This window comes from Cebus imitator, unplaced genomic scaffold (genome assembly GCF_001604975.1).
Source record: "Cebus imitator isolate Cc_AM_T3 unplaced genomic scaffold, Cebus_imitator-1.0 Scaffold184, whole genome shotgun sequence".
Classification (NCBI taxonomy): Eukaryota; Metazoa; Chordata; class Mammalia; order Primates; family Cebidae; genus Cebus; species Cebus imitator.
The window spans coordinates 1,478,682-1,497,480 of NW_016107499.1; the positions used below are offsets into that span (position 1 = coordinate 1,478,682).

The 18,799-nt window shown below is 35.9% G+C and overlaps 1 long non-coding RNA gene across 1 annotated transcript in view; it reads right to left on the reverse strand.

The window, feature by feature from the left end:
- LOC119473783 overlaps positions 1 to 9,587 on the reverse strand; it is a 30,400-nt gene extending 20,813 nt beyond the window's left edge. Inside the window, exon 1 of the long non-coding RNA XR_005203006.1 lies at positions 9,457 to 9,587. This is a non-coding gene — a long non-coding RNA (uncharacterized LOC119473783). The remainder of the gene's footprint in view (positions 1 to 9,456) is intronic.
- Positions 9,588 to 18,799: the final 9,212 nt, after the last annotated feature.

The window sequence follows — 18,799 nt, forward strand, 5'->3', positions numbered from 1 at the left end:
TGAAATTTGCTTTCAAAGACTTGGTCACAAATTCCTTGCCTAGGGAAATATCCAGAGGAGTGTTTCCTGAAATTTTTCCAGTTTTCTGTCTTTTATTTAGGTTTTTAATTCATCTTGTGTTAATCTTTGTATATTGAGGGAGGTGTATCTCCAGCTTTGTTCTCTGAATGTGTCTATCCAATTTTTCCAGCACTGTTTATTGAATTGTTCTTTCCACAGTGTATATTTTTTGTTGACTTAGTCAATAATCAGTTGGATATTGGCATGTGGCTAGATTTTTGGGTTCTCTATTCTGTTCTATTGATCTTTGAGTCTATCTTTATACCAGTATCATGTTGTTTTGGCTACTGTAGTCTTGTAATATAATTGGAAGTCAGGCAATGTGAAGTCTTCAGCTTTTTTGATTTTGCTTAGAATTGCTTTGACTTTTAGGCTCCTTTTCAGTTCCATATGAATTTTACGATTTTTTTCCTAATTCTGTGAAAAATGACATTGGTAATTTGGTAGAAATTCCATTGAAACTGTAGTATCATGATTTTAATGATAGTGATTCTTCCCATCCATGAGCATGAGATGTTCGTTTTTTTTGTGTCATCTGCAGTTCCTTTCATCTGGTTTTGTAGTTCTCCTTATAAAGATTTGTCACCTCCTTGGTTAAATATATTTCTAGTGTTTTCTTTGTAGCATTATATATAAAATTGTCATCTTGATTTGGTACTCAGCAAGATCATTATTTGTATATAAAAATCCTAATTTCTATACATTAATTTTGTATCCCCAAAATTTCCTGAATTCATTTATCAAATCTAAGATTTTTTCAGTGGAGTCTTTTGAGTTTTCTAGGTATAAGGCCTTATCAGTAACAAGAATAAGTGACTTCCTGTTTTCCAATTTTGAAGCTTTTCATTTTGTTCTCTTACCTGATTGTTATGACAAGGACTTCCAGTACTCTTATATGTTAAGTAAGAGTAGTAAAAGTGGGCATCCTTGTCTTGTGCCAGTTCTTAGAGATAATTTTACGCAGATTAATAATACTAAATATAGGCTTTGGGGTTTTGTTTCATTTGTCCAACATCATGTTTGTTTAAGATTCACTGATGTTGATGACTGTGGCTCTAGTTGCGTCATTTTAATTTCTGTACATTATTTTATTGAGGAAACATACACTGATTAACAACTTTGGACGAATATTTAAGTTTCCTAGTTTGGGTCTTTTACAAATATGTTGCTATCAATATTTGTCATATATATCTTTTGGTATATATGTGCATACAATTTGATTTGAAAATTGTTTCATTTGAACTTTAATTTTTTTAGAGATGTAATCTCGCTCTATCACCCAGATTGGAGTGCAGTGGCACGATCATAGGTCACCGTGCCTCTACCTCCTGGGCTCAAGTGATCCTCCGACTCAGCCTCTTGATTAGTTAGGACTGCATACCCATGCCACCATACCTGGCTTTCTTGTTTTCAGTGTCACTACAGGATTCCAAACAATTTCCCAAAAAAGGTTATACCAATTTATTCTTCCTCAATAAATGTGTAAGCACTATATCCTTGCCAGTATTTGATATTGTCAGATTATGGTTTGTTTTTGGAGGGGCAATCTTGGAAGGAATCTTCTTCAAATAGCTACAAAGCAACTGTGAAACTCTTACAATTAGCACTCTATTTAGTCAGTACTGAATATTTTCCACCTAAGATCAGGGAATAGTCAAGGATTTCAATATGTCATTTCTCTTCAAACTTTACTGAAACTATTTAGCAAGTGTAGTAAAACAAAGAAAATAAACGAAAGGCATTATGAGAAAAGAAAAACTGTCCTATTTTGCAGAAAATGTTATAGAATTTATCAAAAAAAAACTACTAGATTTAAGTGAGTTTAGCAAGTTTGCAGGAAATAAGGTCAATATACAAAAATGACTAGGGGTTCATGGGGTTTACCTACATTCTTTCTCTCTGCCCCCTTTTTTTTCCTTAGAGATTGTGTCTCACTCTGTTTTCTAGTCTGGAGTTTAATGGTACAATCAGCTCACTGCAGCCATGAGCTCCTGGACTAAGGTAATCCTCCTGTCTCAGTTTCCCAAGTAGCTAGGACTACAGGCAAACGCAATAACATTTGGCTACTTTTGAATATTTTTAGAGATGGGCCCTCACTGTATTGCCAAGGCTAGTTTCAAATTCCTGGCTTCAGGAAATTCTTCCCCTTCATCCTCCCAAAGTGTTGGGATTACAGGCATGAGCCACTGCAAGTGACAGACTTTCCTTCTTAAAGAGTATTTTTATAGAGCATAGAATTTTAAATTGATGCCTATTTTTCATCAACTCTATGAAAATGTGGGGAGAATGAAAATAGTTAACTCAGGCCAGAAAGTACATTTTATCATTGACAATTTTTAGAATTTCCAGTATATGGTGATAATAAAAAGCAGATTTGCTTTTACTCACTTTTTTGTGATAGCTTTAAATTCATTACAGACAGTGAACACAGTTATTACCTGACCTGGGCAGAATATCCTCACCACCTTCTCTTGGCATTCTATTACTATGAATGTATCAATCAATCACCTTCAGTTTTCAAAATTTTTGTGTAAAACTCAACTTTCATTCTCAATTATAAAATATGATTGTTTCTTCTTTGAACCTAAACTAAACCCCTTTTCCCACCTTGCTGGCTAGTTTATAGATCTCTCTTTCTTTTGTTTTATAATATTTACATTCAATTTTACATTTTTATTTTCATGAGGTTTTGAGGGGATTTTGAATGTAATTTATGTAGTTCATTATTTTAAAAAAATTATTAGTTATCTCTTCAAATCAGACCACAGTCCCATTTTTTAAAATTCTGATTTAAATGCATTTTAGGTGTTTTCTCATCTTTGTTTTTATTCCTTCTCATCTGTCTTCAATTCACCGATTTCTCATTACTTATCAGATCTGGTGTTTCATCTACTCATTGAGTTTTAAATTATAATAATTGTACTTTTTCAGTTTTAGAATTTGAATGTAGTTATTTTTCAGATCTGGAATGCAATATTTGATTATTTCCTATTCTCACTTGAAGTATTCAATCTTGTATTTTCTTTCCTTCAATGTATAAATCTTGGTTGTTTAATAATATGAATCTTGCAGTAACACAACTGACCTAGAGAGGCCTGGAATGGGTTTGCCCTAAGGGGGGTTCTGAGAAGAAGTATATGTATACATACATGTATATATATGTATATATTCATATATATATATATATATATATATGTATACACACTTACATATAAAAATGTCTCTAGATAGCCTATTTGTAATATCTTGTTCTCAAGGATGTATGCACACATAAACATACACCCATATTATACATAAATGAAATGAAAATCATTATATTAAAAAGAACTTTAAAAAAATATTTTGAGAGCACTCTTATGAAAAAACAAAATAAAAGTAGCTTACATTAACTAGAGGACCAAGAAAGCATATTGAATGGTGCAGAATGTAATATACAACTTTTAGAATGTGTTCAATTTTGATAAAATATTAAAGGTTATGGTAGTTGAAGCAAACAGTTAAACAAAACACAGAGAGCTTTTGCATGGAGAATTTGGAAAAAGATTTTTAATTTAAAAGATTGAGAATCTGTGGAAGGGTCTTGTTTCTTTTAATTTTATTGTACTTTAGGTTCTGAGGCACATGTGCAGATCATGCAGGATTGTTGCATAGGTACATATATGGCAATGTGGTTTGTTGCCTCCATCCCCCTGTCACCTACATCTGGCATTTCTCCCCATGTTATCCCTCCCCAACCTCCCCATCCCCCTGCTGTGCCTCCCCTGGCCCCAACAATAGACCCCAGTGTGTGATGCTCCCCTCCCTGTGTCCATGTGTTCTCATTGTTCAATACCCACCTATGAGTGAGAACATGCGGTGTTTGATTTTCTGTTTTGTGTCAGTTTCCTGAGAATGATGGTTGCCAGATTCATCTAAATACCTACAAAGGACACAAACTCACTGTTTTTTATGGCTGCATAGTATTCCATGGTGTGTATGTGCCACATTTTCCTTGTCCAATCTATCATCAATGGGCATTTGGGTTGGTTCCAGGTCTCTGCTATTGTAAACAGTGCCACAATGAACATATATGTGCATGTGTCTTTATAATAGAACGATTTATAATCCTTTGGGTATACACCAGCAATGGGATTGCTGGGTCAAATGGAAGTTCTATTTCTAGGTCCTTGAGGAATCGCCACACTGCCTTCTACGATGGTTGAACTAATGTACACTCCCACCAACAGTGTAAAAGTGTTCCTATTTCTCCATATCCTCTCCAGCACCTGTTGTCTCCAGATTTTTTAATGATCACCATTCTAACTGGCATGAGATGGTATCTCAGTGCGGTTTTGATTTGCATTTCTCTAATGACCAATGATGATGAGCATTTTTTCATGTTTGTTGCCCTCATGTCTGTCTTCTTTTGAAAAGTGTCTGTTCATGTCCTTCACCCACTTTTGAATGAGTTTGTTTTTTTCTTGTAAATCTACTTTAGTTCTTTGTAGATTCTGGATATTAGCCCTTTGTCAGATGGATAGATTACAAATTTTTTTTCCCATTCTGTTGGTTGCTGGTTCATTCCAATGATAATTTGTTTTACTGTACAGAAGCTCTGGAGTTTGATTAGGTCCCATTTGTCTATTTTGGCTTTTGTTGCCAATGCTTTTGATGTTTTAGTCATGAAGTCCTTGCCTATGCCTATGTCCTGAATGGTTTTCCCTAGGTTTTCTTCTAGGCTTTTTATGGTGTTAGGTCTTATGTTTAAGTCTTTAATCCATCTGGAGTTAATTTTATTGTAAGGTGTCAGGAAGGGGTCCAGTTTCTGCTTTCTGCATATGGCTAGCCAGATTTCCTAACACCGTATTAAATAGGGAATCCTTTCCCCATTGCTTGTTTTTGTCAGGTTTGTCAAATATCAGATGGTGGCAGATGTGTGGCATTGCTTCCGAGGCCTCTGTTCTGTTCCATCAGTCTATATCTCTATTTTGGTACCAGTACCATGCTGTTTTGATTACTGTAGCTTTGTAGTCTAGTTTGAAGTCAGGTAGCCTGGCTTTGTTCTTTTTGCTCAGGCTTTGGCTTTGGCTTTGTTCTTTTTGTTCAGGATTGTCTTGGCTATGCAGGCTCTTTTTTGGTTCCATATGAAGTTTAAGGTGGTTTTTTTCCAGTTCCGTGAAGAAGGTCATTAGTAGCTTGTTGGAGATAATGTTGAATCTATAAATTACTTTGGGCAGTATGGGCATTTTCATGATATTGATTCTTCTAACCATGAGCATGGCATGTTTCTCCATCTGTTTGTGTCCCTTCTTATTTCCTTGAGCAGTGGTTTGTAGTTCTCTTTGAAGAGGTCCTTTACATCCTTTGTTAGTTGTATTCCTAGGTATTTTATTTTCTTTGTAGAATAAAATTGTGAATGGGAGTTCACTCATGATTTGGCTCTCTGTTAGTCTGTTATTGTTATATACGAATACTTGTGATTTTTGCACATTGATTTTGTATCCTGAAACTTTGCTGAAGTTGCTTATCAGTTTTAGGAGATTTTGGGCTGAGATGATAGGGTCTTCTAAATATACAATCATGTCATCTGCAAATACAATTTGATTTCCTCCTTTCCTAATTGAATACACTTTTTTTTCTTGCCTAATTGCTCTGGCTAGAATTTTCAATACTATATTGAATAGGAGAGGTGAGAGAGGGCAATCTTGTCTAGTGCCAGATTTCAAAAGGAGTGCTTCCAGTTTTTGCCCATTCAGTATGATATTGGCTATAGGTTTGTCATAAATAGCTTTTATTATTTTGAGACATGTTCCTTCGATACCTAGTTTCTTCAGAGTTTTTGGCATAAAGGGATAAAGTTGAATTTTGTTGAATGCCTTCTCTGATTCTACTGAGATAATCATGTGGTTTTTGTCTTTGGTTCTGTTTATGTGGTGGATTATGTTTATAGACTTGCATAAGTTGAACAAGCCTTGCATCCCTGGGATGAAGCCTACTTGATTGTGATGGACAAGCTTTTTGATGTGCTGTTGCAATCAGTTTACGAGTATTTTATTGAAGGTTTTTGCATAGACTGACTTGAAGAGATTGTTGGTAGAAATCATGAAAGAACATTCTAGTGAAAAGTCAGAGATAGGACAGCTACATAGAAAGTTCTTGTGAACATTTATGGTAATATTTTCTAAGATGATAAGATAAGTAAGGCTACTTCTGGTGAAGTCTGAGATGGAAATTAGGACCATGATATTAGAAACTGAAGAAAAAGCAGTCCTTATTATAAAGTGGCAGATGACTTGGCTGAAATATTTTGCGCTGTTTGTGGAAGGTACAATTTGTAAGTGATAAACTTGAATATTTATTGAGGATATATCTGAGAAAAGTGTGGAAGATATGGTCTGGTTTCTTTTTGCTGCTTATGGTAAAATGCAAGAGGAAATATACAAGTTGCAGAATAATCTGTTAAGCAGAAAGGAAACAGCACTTGATGACTTGGAAAATTCTCATCCTATCCTGATAGAATGGTATAGAAACAGGGCCAAGAATCTGTCTAGACAACCTGTGCTGAAGAAATTGAGTATATTACTGTGATTGTTAATATTAAGTCTCAACTTGATTGGATTGAATGATGCAAAGTATGGTTTCTGCGTGTGTTTGTGAGGGTGTTGTCAGAGGTTACTAACATTTGGAATCAATCAGTGAACTGGGAGAGAAAGACCCACCCTCAATGTGAGTGGGCACCATCCAATTTGCTGCCAGCCTGGCTAGTAAAAGCAGGTGGAAGAAAGTGGAATTAACTGAGTTGCTAAGTCTCCTAGTCTTCATCTTTTTCCTGTGCTGGATGCTTTCTACCCTCAAACATGAAACTCCCAGTTCTTCAGCCTTTGGACTCTTGGACATACACCAGTGGTTTTCCAAGGGTTCTCAGGCCTTTCACCACAAACTGAAGGCTGCACTGTCAGCTTCCCTACCTTTGAAGCTTTGGGACTTGGACTCAGCCACTACTGGCCTCCTTGCTCCTCAGCTTGCAGACGGACTATCATAGAACTTTACCTTGTAATTGTGTTAATTATCCTCAGTAAACTCCTTTTCATATATGCATATATTCTATTTGTTCCGTCTATCTAGAGAACTCTGATTAATACAATTACTCATTTATCCAATAATTCATTCATCTAGATACAGGAAAAGAGGTGTGATTATCTAGAAAGGTATGTAGGTCTTGTTTAATGTTTAGATTCCCATGAATTACTCAGAAGACAGAAAAGGTTCTTTAAGAATTATACCAGCAGAAACACTGCCAACTTGTGAAGTAGGATGTTTGCTAGACCCCTTTGCAGGACTCACAACAGGAGTGCCTTGTTTACTGAGCCTGCCACTCTCAACCGCTCATGGGAGGGAGCAAACAAGCAAATGAGGCACGAACTGGAGTGCATGAACACTGGAACTGGCTGCCCATTTTGGTGCCTATGAGATCAAATTCTACTCACAGGGGCTGCTGCATTCCACTCCTTATGGGAGGGAGCATGCAGGTGAGTGGGTGCAGAAACCAGAGTGAGCACTTTTGGGCACTGGCAGGAGCAAACTCCATGAAAGCCCTGTTCAGGCAGTCTGCCTGTGACTCCCAAAGCCCCAGAGGGTGTGTTATGGTGCTATTTTAGCTCTGCTATCTGCAAATCACTTAAGTGTTAACAGCTCAGTAAGCCCTTTGCATCCATGCTCATGGATGCCAAGCTCTTGTCTGATGTCCAGGAAAAAGGAGGTTGCCCAAATGAACTGAAGGATGGTAAATGTGGGGAATTGTGTTACCAGTTAAAGTGGCTTTCAGAGGGAAGGGGAGCAGAATAAGGGGGTAGGGCAGGAAAGAAATCTTCCCCTGAAGCCCAGCCATCTCTAGCTGGATTCTTCTCCAAAGTTATGCTGTCAAGCTGTCTCTCTGAAGTCAAGCCACTTCTCTCCAACATCCAGCCATGGTCCCTACATCCAGCTCCTTCTCCTCTCTGCCAGCTGAGTCTGGGGTCTTTATAAACACAGGATGAGGTGAGACAAGGCCATGAGTCATTTAGGAAAAGGCAACAGTCAAGCAGGAAAACAGGGATATAAGTTCTCATTTTGGGCTGCAGTTTCAGGCTTTCTAGCTTGTGGGTGGGGTTTTCACCAAAGACCCACCACTTTTCTGCTAAAATTTATCTGGTTCCTGTCCTTATCACTTGGACTGAAAGTGATAGAGATAGGATGAGATTAATGAAGAATGATTCTGATGGTAGGGCCATGGAGGCAGACACCTGAACTGATAGAACACCTTTGAGCAGGGGACTAGAGTTGTCTCTCTTGTGACCCCAAGAGGGCCCAGAGGACAAAGCATTGAACCACAGAGGCTTAGAATGAAGCCTTGGAATCTAATGAAATTTGCCCTGCTGGTTTTTGGACTTTCTTGGGACCTGAGACCCCTTTTTCTCCTATTTTTCAATTTTGGAATGGGAAGGTCTATCCTATGACTTTGCCACCATTGCATTGTGTGAGTATATTACTTGTTTTCTGGTTACACAGACTCAGAGATCCAAAAGGTTGTTGCTGCAGGATAAATCATAACCAAAGTCTCACCTATAACTGATTTAGATGGTTTGATGATAAGATTTGGGACTTTTTTTAGCCGATTATATATAGATGAGATTTGGACTTCTTAGAGTTGATGCTGGAGTGGGTTAAAACTTTTGGAGGTGCCAAGATGGGGTGAACAAATTTTCCATGCAGGAGGGACATGAATTTTGTGGGGCCAGAGGGTAGACTGTTGTTATGGGTTGAATTCTGTTCCCATAAAAGATATATTGAAACCCTCAGGTTATCTATAAAATAATTTTTTATAAATTTTAAAACATTTGACTACCAGGTATTATCAGTGACAAAGCAGAATTTGTTTTCTAATATGAATCCAATTGTTACAGAAACTTGTTCATGTCATTCTGTTTATAAAATATCTTCCTCCCACAATAATCAGTGATTATAACGTAATACCATTAATTAAGATGATTTATTGAAATAACTATAACATAATTTATTAATATAACCATTAACTATTAATTTTGATCATGGCAAAGACAAATGAGCTGAAATTTTAAAACTATTATAATAAGTAGGACAGTTTTACTCAAAACTGCTGAGATATTTCTGGCACATGTTTCATGTGCAAAAATTATACTCCAAGCAAATCTGCAAAGGTAGGTATAGGTAGAAACCAAAGCCTTAATGTCTATTTGAATATTTAGAAATGGTGTTCATCCAGTCACCTCCTTGAAATGGATATGAATATATTTTTACAATTGTCTATTTTCTGGATGGCCAAAAGTTTTTCTCTGCTAAACGGCTACTACATTAACAAAGAGAAATGAAATCAAACAAACAAATTAAAACAACACTCACCATTCTAGGCTTTGTATTTTCAACTTAGGCTATTATGATTGTCTTTATCCAGAGACAGAAATGCTCATTTTGCAGAAATTTCAAATAGCTTTTCATGATACTGCTCATCATCCAGAAACTCTATTGCATTCATCATATGCTATCAAAAATAAAAAATAATAATAAAGGTTGGAAAATTATTTGAAGGATTAACTGTCATCACCTAGATATTATATTTTGCTGCCTTGGCTATCAGAAATTAACTTACTGGAAATCATAAGTTATCATTCTCTAAGCCCTTAGCCAGTAAGGCTAACATTTACACCTGAGTAACCAATTGTCATCTTAGGTTTATTGCAATATACAAACCAAAATGTTTGTAGACCACAGATCCAGGCAGCTTAACCAAAGGAAAACCACCTACAAATGCTCTTGAACCTAACTGGAAATGACTGTATTCGTTACTAGTAATTTCATATTTATGTTTAAAAGCACATATTTCTGTAATTCTCTAGAAGCAGATAACATCACAAAGAATTCAGCCTGTCCAAGAAACGTAGATCAAATATCAGATTTTCAGACTTCAGAGATCTCCAGACGGGAGGCTGAATGCCTGGAGCCACTAATTATTTCACCCTTTGTTTTCTCTTTCTTCTCTCTTTCCCTCCCATCCTTTAAAAACAGCTATCTTTAGTCATTTTCTAAAGATTATAATTATAGGCTTTTAATTATCAAAAATGAAAAAATTAAGACATTTCTCTTTGTTTCCATTGATTTTGTTTCCAAAAGCTAATCCTTGTTACTAAAACAGAAAGATAAGTAAGCTTGGAAACTGGCCACTGTGCCACTTTGTAGCTTGAGAAGTTGAGATGGAAGGGTTTTTTCAGGCTGGAGTTTAAAAAAGTCAGTGTTGGTAAAGAGAACACATCAAGGCTGATTAATTATCTACTTCTTGTGTTTCTTGACATTACAGTTCCATATCGTCCTTGTCTAGAGCCAAAGTGCTTCTATATAGCCACTATGTGATGAATGAATTTACCAGAAAACAAAACAAAACAAAGCAAAAGCAAACCAGAAGCTGATGATCCACATGAAACTCAAGGATTTCCTATAATCATGGACCTCTTTTGTTTTGGAAACCTGGCTAAAGATGACAATTGACATTCTCGATATTAGGCATTATGATATTTTTCCAGAGGTGAATTTTGGTAAAGAGCAATGAATGTAAAAGTCCCTGAAAGACTAAAAATATTTCACTGTGACCCTTGAAAAATTGTCTCCTAGTCTTCCTCCTCACCAAAATTTTGCTAAACCCAAGTTAATCAACCAACAGCTGATACATTGCAACCAACATTTTTCTATTCTAACATCCTGCTCTGTAATTAATGTAAAATATTTCTAAAGTTTACTGAATAATTTCCTTAGTGAACATTATTGAAAGAAAATGAAACATTGGCTTATTTTCTGTCACATGACAAAATTAACCATCATGCTTCTCTCCCTAACATTCATTTCAAAATTGTTCTCATTTTGCAATATTTCCACATAAGCTAGAGCAAATGATTTAGCTTGTTCTTCTTCTTCCATAATATGTAATGGACATTTAAGTTGGTCTTCAGAAAATAAATCCTAAAATGAACAAGAAACAAGAATGTGATGTGTACAACAAGCAAACATATCATTAACAATTTTCCAAAGAAAATATCCTAAAGATAGTCTGAAAAGTACTGGCTGTTTCTTTAAGTTTACCAGGGTAATCAGATATATACTTAAGGAAATGTAAGATAGTACATTGAGTCATTTGAGGTTTACCATATCTAACTATAGTGTCAGGGGTTTGGGTTTGGTTGGTATAGGGGTGGCAAAATATACATTTGTATTAATTTATTTACAGATCAAAAGACTGAGAAAATGCAGTGGTAGATAAAATCCTAATAGAAAAATATAGTGATGTTAAGGATTATAAATTTTATTTTATAATCAGTCAAACGCACTGAGCTTTTTTAAGGAGATAAAACAAAATTCTGTTATAGATATAATTTTGGAAAGAATGTAAATGATGGTTTGGAAATATATTGGAAGAAAACAGTTTAAGGAATGATGAGGGACACACACTTAGGATAGTGTTTCAATGAATTGAAAGTTTCCTTTACTCTAAATGTAGGAGCTAATAAAAGTCAGAAAAAGTACCCCAGAATCATGGATGGAAATAGTCCTTTTCCTTTATAAACTGGCTTACTTCCCTTAAGAAACACAGTGAAGTCCTCATTTCAGAAAGTATTTATTGGGGTTCTTGGGTAAACTACAAATCCAGCCCTCTTCCTCACACCATGTATACTTACTGAGGAGTTTTTATAGAACATGTCAAGGAATCAGAAGTGAATTTTGGCTTTTGGCAATTCTTTACTACATATCCAAATGGATAATTTATTTCTATTTTTAGCACTTGTCACTTCTTTCTCCCAAAGTTCTACTCTGTTTAGTTACCCTCTTTAGATTGATTATGGCCTTTACTCTTGTTCATTACTTGAGGTTCATCAGTCTTCAGCAATGCCTATTTAGCCAATGTCTGTAGCTTAAAGCTGTTCCTCCTCTTTTTTTTTCTATTAAAACAGACCCTGCTTTGTGACGTATTTTCTGGGTGATATACATGATTTAAGGTAGAATATGGACTATGGTTTATCTGAAAAAAAATGTGTTTTATTTGCTAATGTATAAGCTTTTAGAAAATATTTAGGTTTAACTTCAAAGAAATACTTCTTAATCATGTGTAGTTTACACAACAGTCAGCTTTAGTTTTTATTCTTGGATTACACATACTAGCTTTGAGATTAGAGTCAGTGACTGGCTAATATACCCAAATTGGTTTTATCATTTACAAATGGGAAAGATATATGTGTATTCATGTGGTTTATATAAATGTTGTGGTTATAGATGCTAAAGTAATGGTTAAATGATTTACTATTTTAATATATCATGCTCACTGAAAAAAAGCATTAGAAATCACATATGAAAGTACTGTGCTCTCTAAATTCAGAAAAATACATATGTTCAGCTTTGAGGGATTTTTAAATTATATTCTATATTGGAATTAGAAACAACAGATTAACCATATTGAGAAAATAACTGTATTAGTATTTGTTCAAACTACTCTTTAAATGTAAATTTAACTTTTAATTTAGATTTGGAGGGTTTTTTAAATTTAGGGTATATTTTATCTTCATATGCATAACGTTTTTACAATATCAATTTTATACATATGTAGTCACCATCTGTATTTCTCTCAGTTCTGAAAATATTACATATGTTTCAAAGTCACTATCTTCATGAATACTTGAAAATTCGTTCTGCTTCTTTCTGCCTTTGGGTATTGTTTTACACATAAAACACCCACTGAAAAATTGAGTTTGTGCTCTACTATGGTCCTTTATAAATTTCATGCTGTAATGTTCTCTTCAAATTACAGTTAAAACACATGCTAAAATTCCTAACAGCAATGAGACATTTATTTAGTCAAGAAGGATTGTACTTAAATAGAATAATAAGAATATAAAAAGAAAACATTATTAACCTGGATCACATTATGTAAATGAAATGTCATACATGTGAAAAAGAACATAAAATGTCCATGTATTGTTTAATGAATAATCATAATGTGAACACCTGTTTAAACACTGCCCTGATCAAGAAATTAAATATTTGTATCAGTAGTAACTTACCGTCCTTTCCCACGTCTCATGTTTTTCCCAATCACAAACTTCTCTTATAATCATCACTATATTGACTTCCATGATATTTTTTTTCTTACTTGACTTTGTATTTTTATGTATACATTTATAAACACTATAGTTTTTTCTAAGATTGAACATTATTACATATAGAAAGTCATTTTTCAGGGGGAGAGGCCAAGATAGCTGACTAGAACCAGCTGCCACTGGCAGCTCCCATTGAGAAGAACAAAAATGGCAAGTGAATCTTCTACCTTTAGCTGAGGTATCCTGGTTCTAGGCACTTGGAAAAACCCATGAAGAGCAAAGAAAAGCAGGGTAGAGTGAAACCTCACCAGGGAGCCACATGGGGCAAGGGGCGCTCCCACCACCGGCCAAGAGAAGCAGGGAGTGATTGTGCCACCTTGCGCAGGAAACCATGCTGTCTCCACACATCCGTGCAACCCTTGGATCAGGAGATTTCCTTCATAAGCCCAAGCCACCAGGGCCTTGGATCCCAAGCACAGTGTTGTGGGACTTGGCAGCTGCTTGGGTTGTAGCCAGTGGCAGTAGGCAGGAGACTGTCTAAGATGACTGTGTTCTGGGAGGAGAAGAAGCTGCTCTTACTGTGGCTCCAATTGGCCATTTTCTTCTGTCGGTGCTGGGGAGGCAGGGCTATATGGACAAGGAGGGATTTCCCACAGTGCAGCAGAGGCTGTGGCAGATTATGGCCAGACTACTTCTTTAGGTGAGACCTAGATCCATTCCCCCTCACAGAGTGGGGCTGGAGTTGCTGAAATTCTACAACTGATAGAGGTACTCAAAATAGACAGGGAGCACAGAATCAAGTTGGAAAACATATGTCAGGATATTATCCAGGAGAACTTCCACAACCTAGAAAGACAGGCAAACATTCACATTCAGGAAATCCAGAGAACCCCAGTAAAACACTCTATGAGAAGATCAACCCCAAGACACATAATTATTAGATTCTCTAAAGTCCAAATGAAGGAAAAAATGTTAAGGGCAGCCAGAGAGAAAGACCAGGTCACCTACAAAAGGAAGCCCATCAGACTAACAGTGGACCTCTCAGCAGAAACCCTTCAATCCAGAAGAGACTGGGGACCAATGTTCAACATTCTTAAAGAAAATTACTTCCAACCTAGAATTTCATATTTGCCAAAATTGCACTTTACAAGCAAAGGAGAAATAAAATCCTTTCAAACAAGCAAATGTTGAGGGAATTCATTATCACCAGGTCTGCCTTGGAAAAGTTCCTGAAGGAAGCACCAAATATGGAAAGGAAAAACTGTTACCAGCCACTACAAAACACTGAAGTACACAGACTAATGACACTATGAAGCAACTCCATTAACAAGTCTGCAAAATAACCAGTTAGCATCATGATGATGGGATCAAATTCACACATAACAATATCATCCTTAAATGTAAATGAGCTAAATGTCCCAATTAAAAGACAGAGAACAACAAGCTGGGTAATGAGTCAATAACCATGGGTGTGCTGGATTCAAGAGACTCATCTCTTATGCAAAGACACACACAGGCTCAAAATAAGGGATGGAGGAAAATTTACCAAGCAAATGAAAAGCAAAAACAAACAAAACAAATAGGACTTGCAATCAAAGTTTCTGACAAAACAGACTTTAACAAAAGATTTAAAAAAGACAAAGAAGGGTATTGCATAACAGTAAAGGGTTCAATTAAAGAAGAGCTAGCTATCTTAAATATATATGCACCTAATACAGGAGGACCCAGATTCATAAAACAATTTCTTAGAGATCTACAAAGAGACTTAGACTTCTACATAATAATATTGGGAGACTTTAACACCTCACTGTCAATATTAGACAGATTATTGAGACAGAAAATTAACAAAGATATTCAGGAGTTGAACTCAGCTCTCGATCCAGTGGACCTGGTAGATATCTACAGCACCCAAAACAACACGATACAAATTCTTATTGGTGCCACATTGCACTTAATCTAAACTGATCACATAATTGGAAGTAAAACACTCCTCAGCAAATGCAAAATAACTGAAATCATAACAGTCTCTCAAACCACAGTGCAATTAAATTAAAACTCAATATCAAGACACTTGCTCAAAACCGTACAACTATATGGAAACTGAACAACCTGTTTCTGAATGACTCTCAGGTAAATAATGATATTAAGCAGAAAGCAAGAAATTCTTTGAAACTAATGAGAACAAAGAGACGATGTGCCAGAATCTCTGGGACACAGCTAAAGCAGTATTAAGAGGGAAATTTATAGCAGTAAATGTCCACATCAGAAAGCTAGGAAGATCTCAAATCAACATCCTAACATCACAACTAAAAGAACTAGAGAACCAAGAGCAAAAATAACCCCCAAAGCTAGCAGAAGACAAGAAATAACCAAGATCAGAGCAGACCTGAAGGAGATTAAAGACATAAAAAACCCTTCAAAAAATCAAATCCAGAAGCTGTTTTTTGAAAAAAATTAATAAAATAAATAGATCACTAGCTAGACTAATAAAGAAGAATAGAGAAGAATCAAATAGACAATAAAAAATGATAAAGGGGATTTCACCACTGACCTCACTGAAATATAAACAACCATCAGAGAATACTATAAACACTTTTCTGCAAATAAACTACAAAATACAGAAGAAATGGATAAATTCCTGGATACATATACCCTCCAAAAACTGAACTAGAAAGAAGTTGAATCCCTGAATAGACCAATAATGAGTTCTGAAATTGAGGCAGTAATAAAGAGCCTACCAATCAACCAAAAAAAGCCCAGGACCAGATGGATTTACAGATTAATTCTATCAGAGGTACAAAGAAGAGCTAGTATCATTTCTTCTGAAACTATTCCAAACAATTTAGAAGAAGGGATTTTTCCCTAACTCACAGTATGAGGCCAGCATCATCCTGATGCCAAAATCTGTCAGAGATACAACAATAATAGAAAACTTCAGGCCATGATCTCTGATGAACTTTGATGCAAAAATCCTCAATAAAATACTGGGCAAACTGAATCCAGCAGCACATCGAAAAGCTTATCCACCACAATCAAGTTGGCTTCATCCCCAGGTTGCAAGGCTGCATCAGTATTTGCAAGTCAATAAATGTAATTCATTACATAAATGGAACTAAATACAAAAACCACAATTATCTCAATAGACACACAAAAGCCTTTCAAAAATTCAACATACCTTAATATTAAAAACTCTCAACAAACTAGGTACTGAAGAAACATACCTCCACATAATAAAAGCCATATATGACAAATATCCAATCATTATTATACTGAATGGGCAAAAGCTGGAAACCATTCTGCTTAAAAACTGGCACAAGACAAGAATGTCCTCTCTGACCATTCCTATTCAACATAGTATTAGAAGTAGTGGCCAGGGCAATCAGGCAAGAGAAAGAAAGATAGAATATTCAAACAGGAAGAGAGAAAGTCAAATTGTCTTGGTTTGCAGATGACATGATCTTCTATTTAGAAAACCTCATTGTCCTCAGTTCATAAGCTGAGAAGCAACTTCAGCAAAATATTAGGATACAAAATCCGTGTGCAAAAATAACAAGCATTCCTATACACCAACTACAGAGAAGCAGCCAAATCATGAATTAACTCCCATTCACAATTGTTACAAAGAGAATAAAATACCTAGGAATACAGCTAACAGGGGAAGTGAAGGACCTCTTCAAGGAGAACCACAAACCACTGCCCACGGAAATCAGAGAGGACACCAACAAATGGAAAAACATTCCATGCTTCGATATAGGCAGAGGCAATATTGTGAAAATGGCCATATTGCCCAAAGTAATTTAGAGATTCAATGCTATCCCCATCAAGGTCTAATTCTGTGACCTTCTTCACAGAATTAGAAAAAAAAAATTAAAAATTTCTACTGAACCAAAAAAGAGCCAAAACAGCCAAGACAATCCTAAGCAAAAAGAACAAAGCTGAAGGCATCACAATACTGGACTTCAACCTATACTACAAGACCACCGTAACCAAAACCAGCATGGAACTGGTACAAAACAGACACATAGACCAATGAAACAGGATGGAGCATAAATATGACTGCACATCTCAACCATCTCATCTTTGACAAACCTGACAAAAACAAGCAATGGAGAAAGGATTCCCTATTTAATAAAGAATGTTGGGATAACTGGCTAGCCACATGCGGAAAACTGAAACTATACATTTTTCTTATACCTTATGCAAAAGTTAACTCAAGATGGATTAAAGACTTCAATGTAAGATTTAAAACTATAAAAAACCCTGGAAGAAAATCTTGGCAATACCATTCAGGACATAGGCACAGGCAAAGATTTCATGATGAAAATGGCAAAAGCAATTGCAACAAAAGCAAAAATTGATAAATATGATCTAATTTAAGAGCATCTGTACAGCAAAAGAAATTATCATCAGAATAAACAGCCAACCAACAGAAAGGGAGAAGATTTTTGCAATCTATTCATGTGACAAAGACCTAATATCCACAATCTACAAGGAACTTAAATTTACAAGAGAAAATTAACAGCCCCAATAAAAATTGGGCAAAGGACATGAACAGGCACTTCTTAAAAGAAGACATTTATGTAACAGACAAATTTGAAAAAAGCTCGACATCATTGATCACTAGAGAAATAGAAATCAAAACCACAATGAGATACCATCTCACATCAGTCAGAATGGTGATTATTAAAAAGTCAAGAAACAACAGATATTGGTGAGGCTGTGGAGAAATAGGAACAATTTTACACTGTTGGTGGGAATTTAAATTAGTTCAGCATTGTTGAAGACAGTGTGGTGATTCCTCAAAGACCTAAAACCAGAAATACCATTGTACTTAGCAATCCCATTACTGGGTGTATACCCAAAGGAATAAAAATCATTCTATTATAAAGATACATACACATGTATGTTCATTGCAGCACTCTTCATAATAGCAAAGCCATGATATCAACCCAAATGCCTATCAATGATAGACTAAAGAAAATGTGGTGTATATATACCATGGAATACTGTCCAGCCATAAAAAGGAACAAGACCATGTCTTTTGCAGGGACATAGATGGAGTTGGAAGCCATTATCCTCAGCAAACAAACACAGGAACAGAAAACCAAACACCACATGTTCTCATTTATAAGTGAGAGCTGAACAATGTGAACACATAGACACAGGGAGGGGAACACCACATGCTAGGGTCTGTGAGAGGATGTGAGGGGAGAGAAAGCATCAGAAAAAAATATCTAATACATGCTGGGTTGATAGGGGCAACAAATCACCATGGCACACATTTACCTGTGTAACAAAACCTGCATATCCTACACACGTACTCTGGAACTTAAGTCTTTCTTCTTTGTTTTTTCATCAGCAATGTATTTTTATTTTTTATTTTTATTTATTTGTTTTTATTATACTTTAAGTTCTGGGGTAAGCATAGATTCGGTCTAAAAAAAAGAAAAGTTCTGGGGTACATGTGCAGAACATGCAGGTTTGTTACATAGGTATACACGTGCCATGGTGGTTTGCTGCACACATCAACTCATCATCTACATTAGGTATTTATCCTAATGCTATCCCTCCTCTAGTCTTCACCACCTTGACAGGCCCCAGTGTATGGT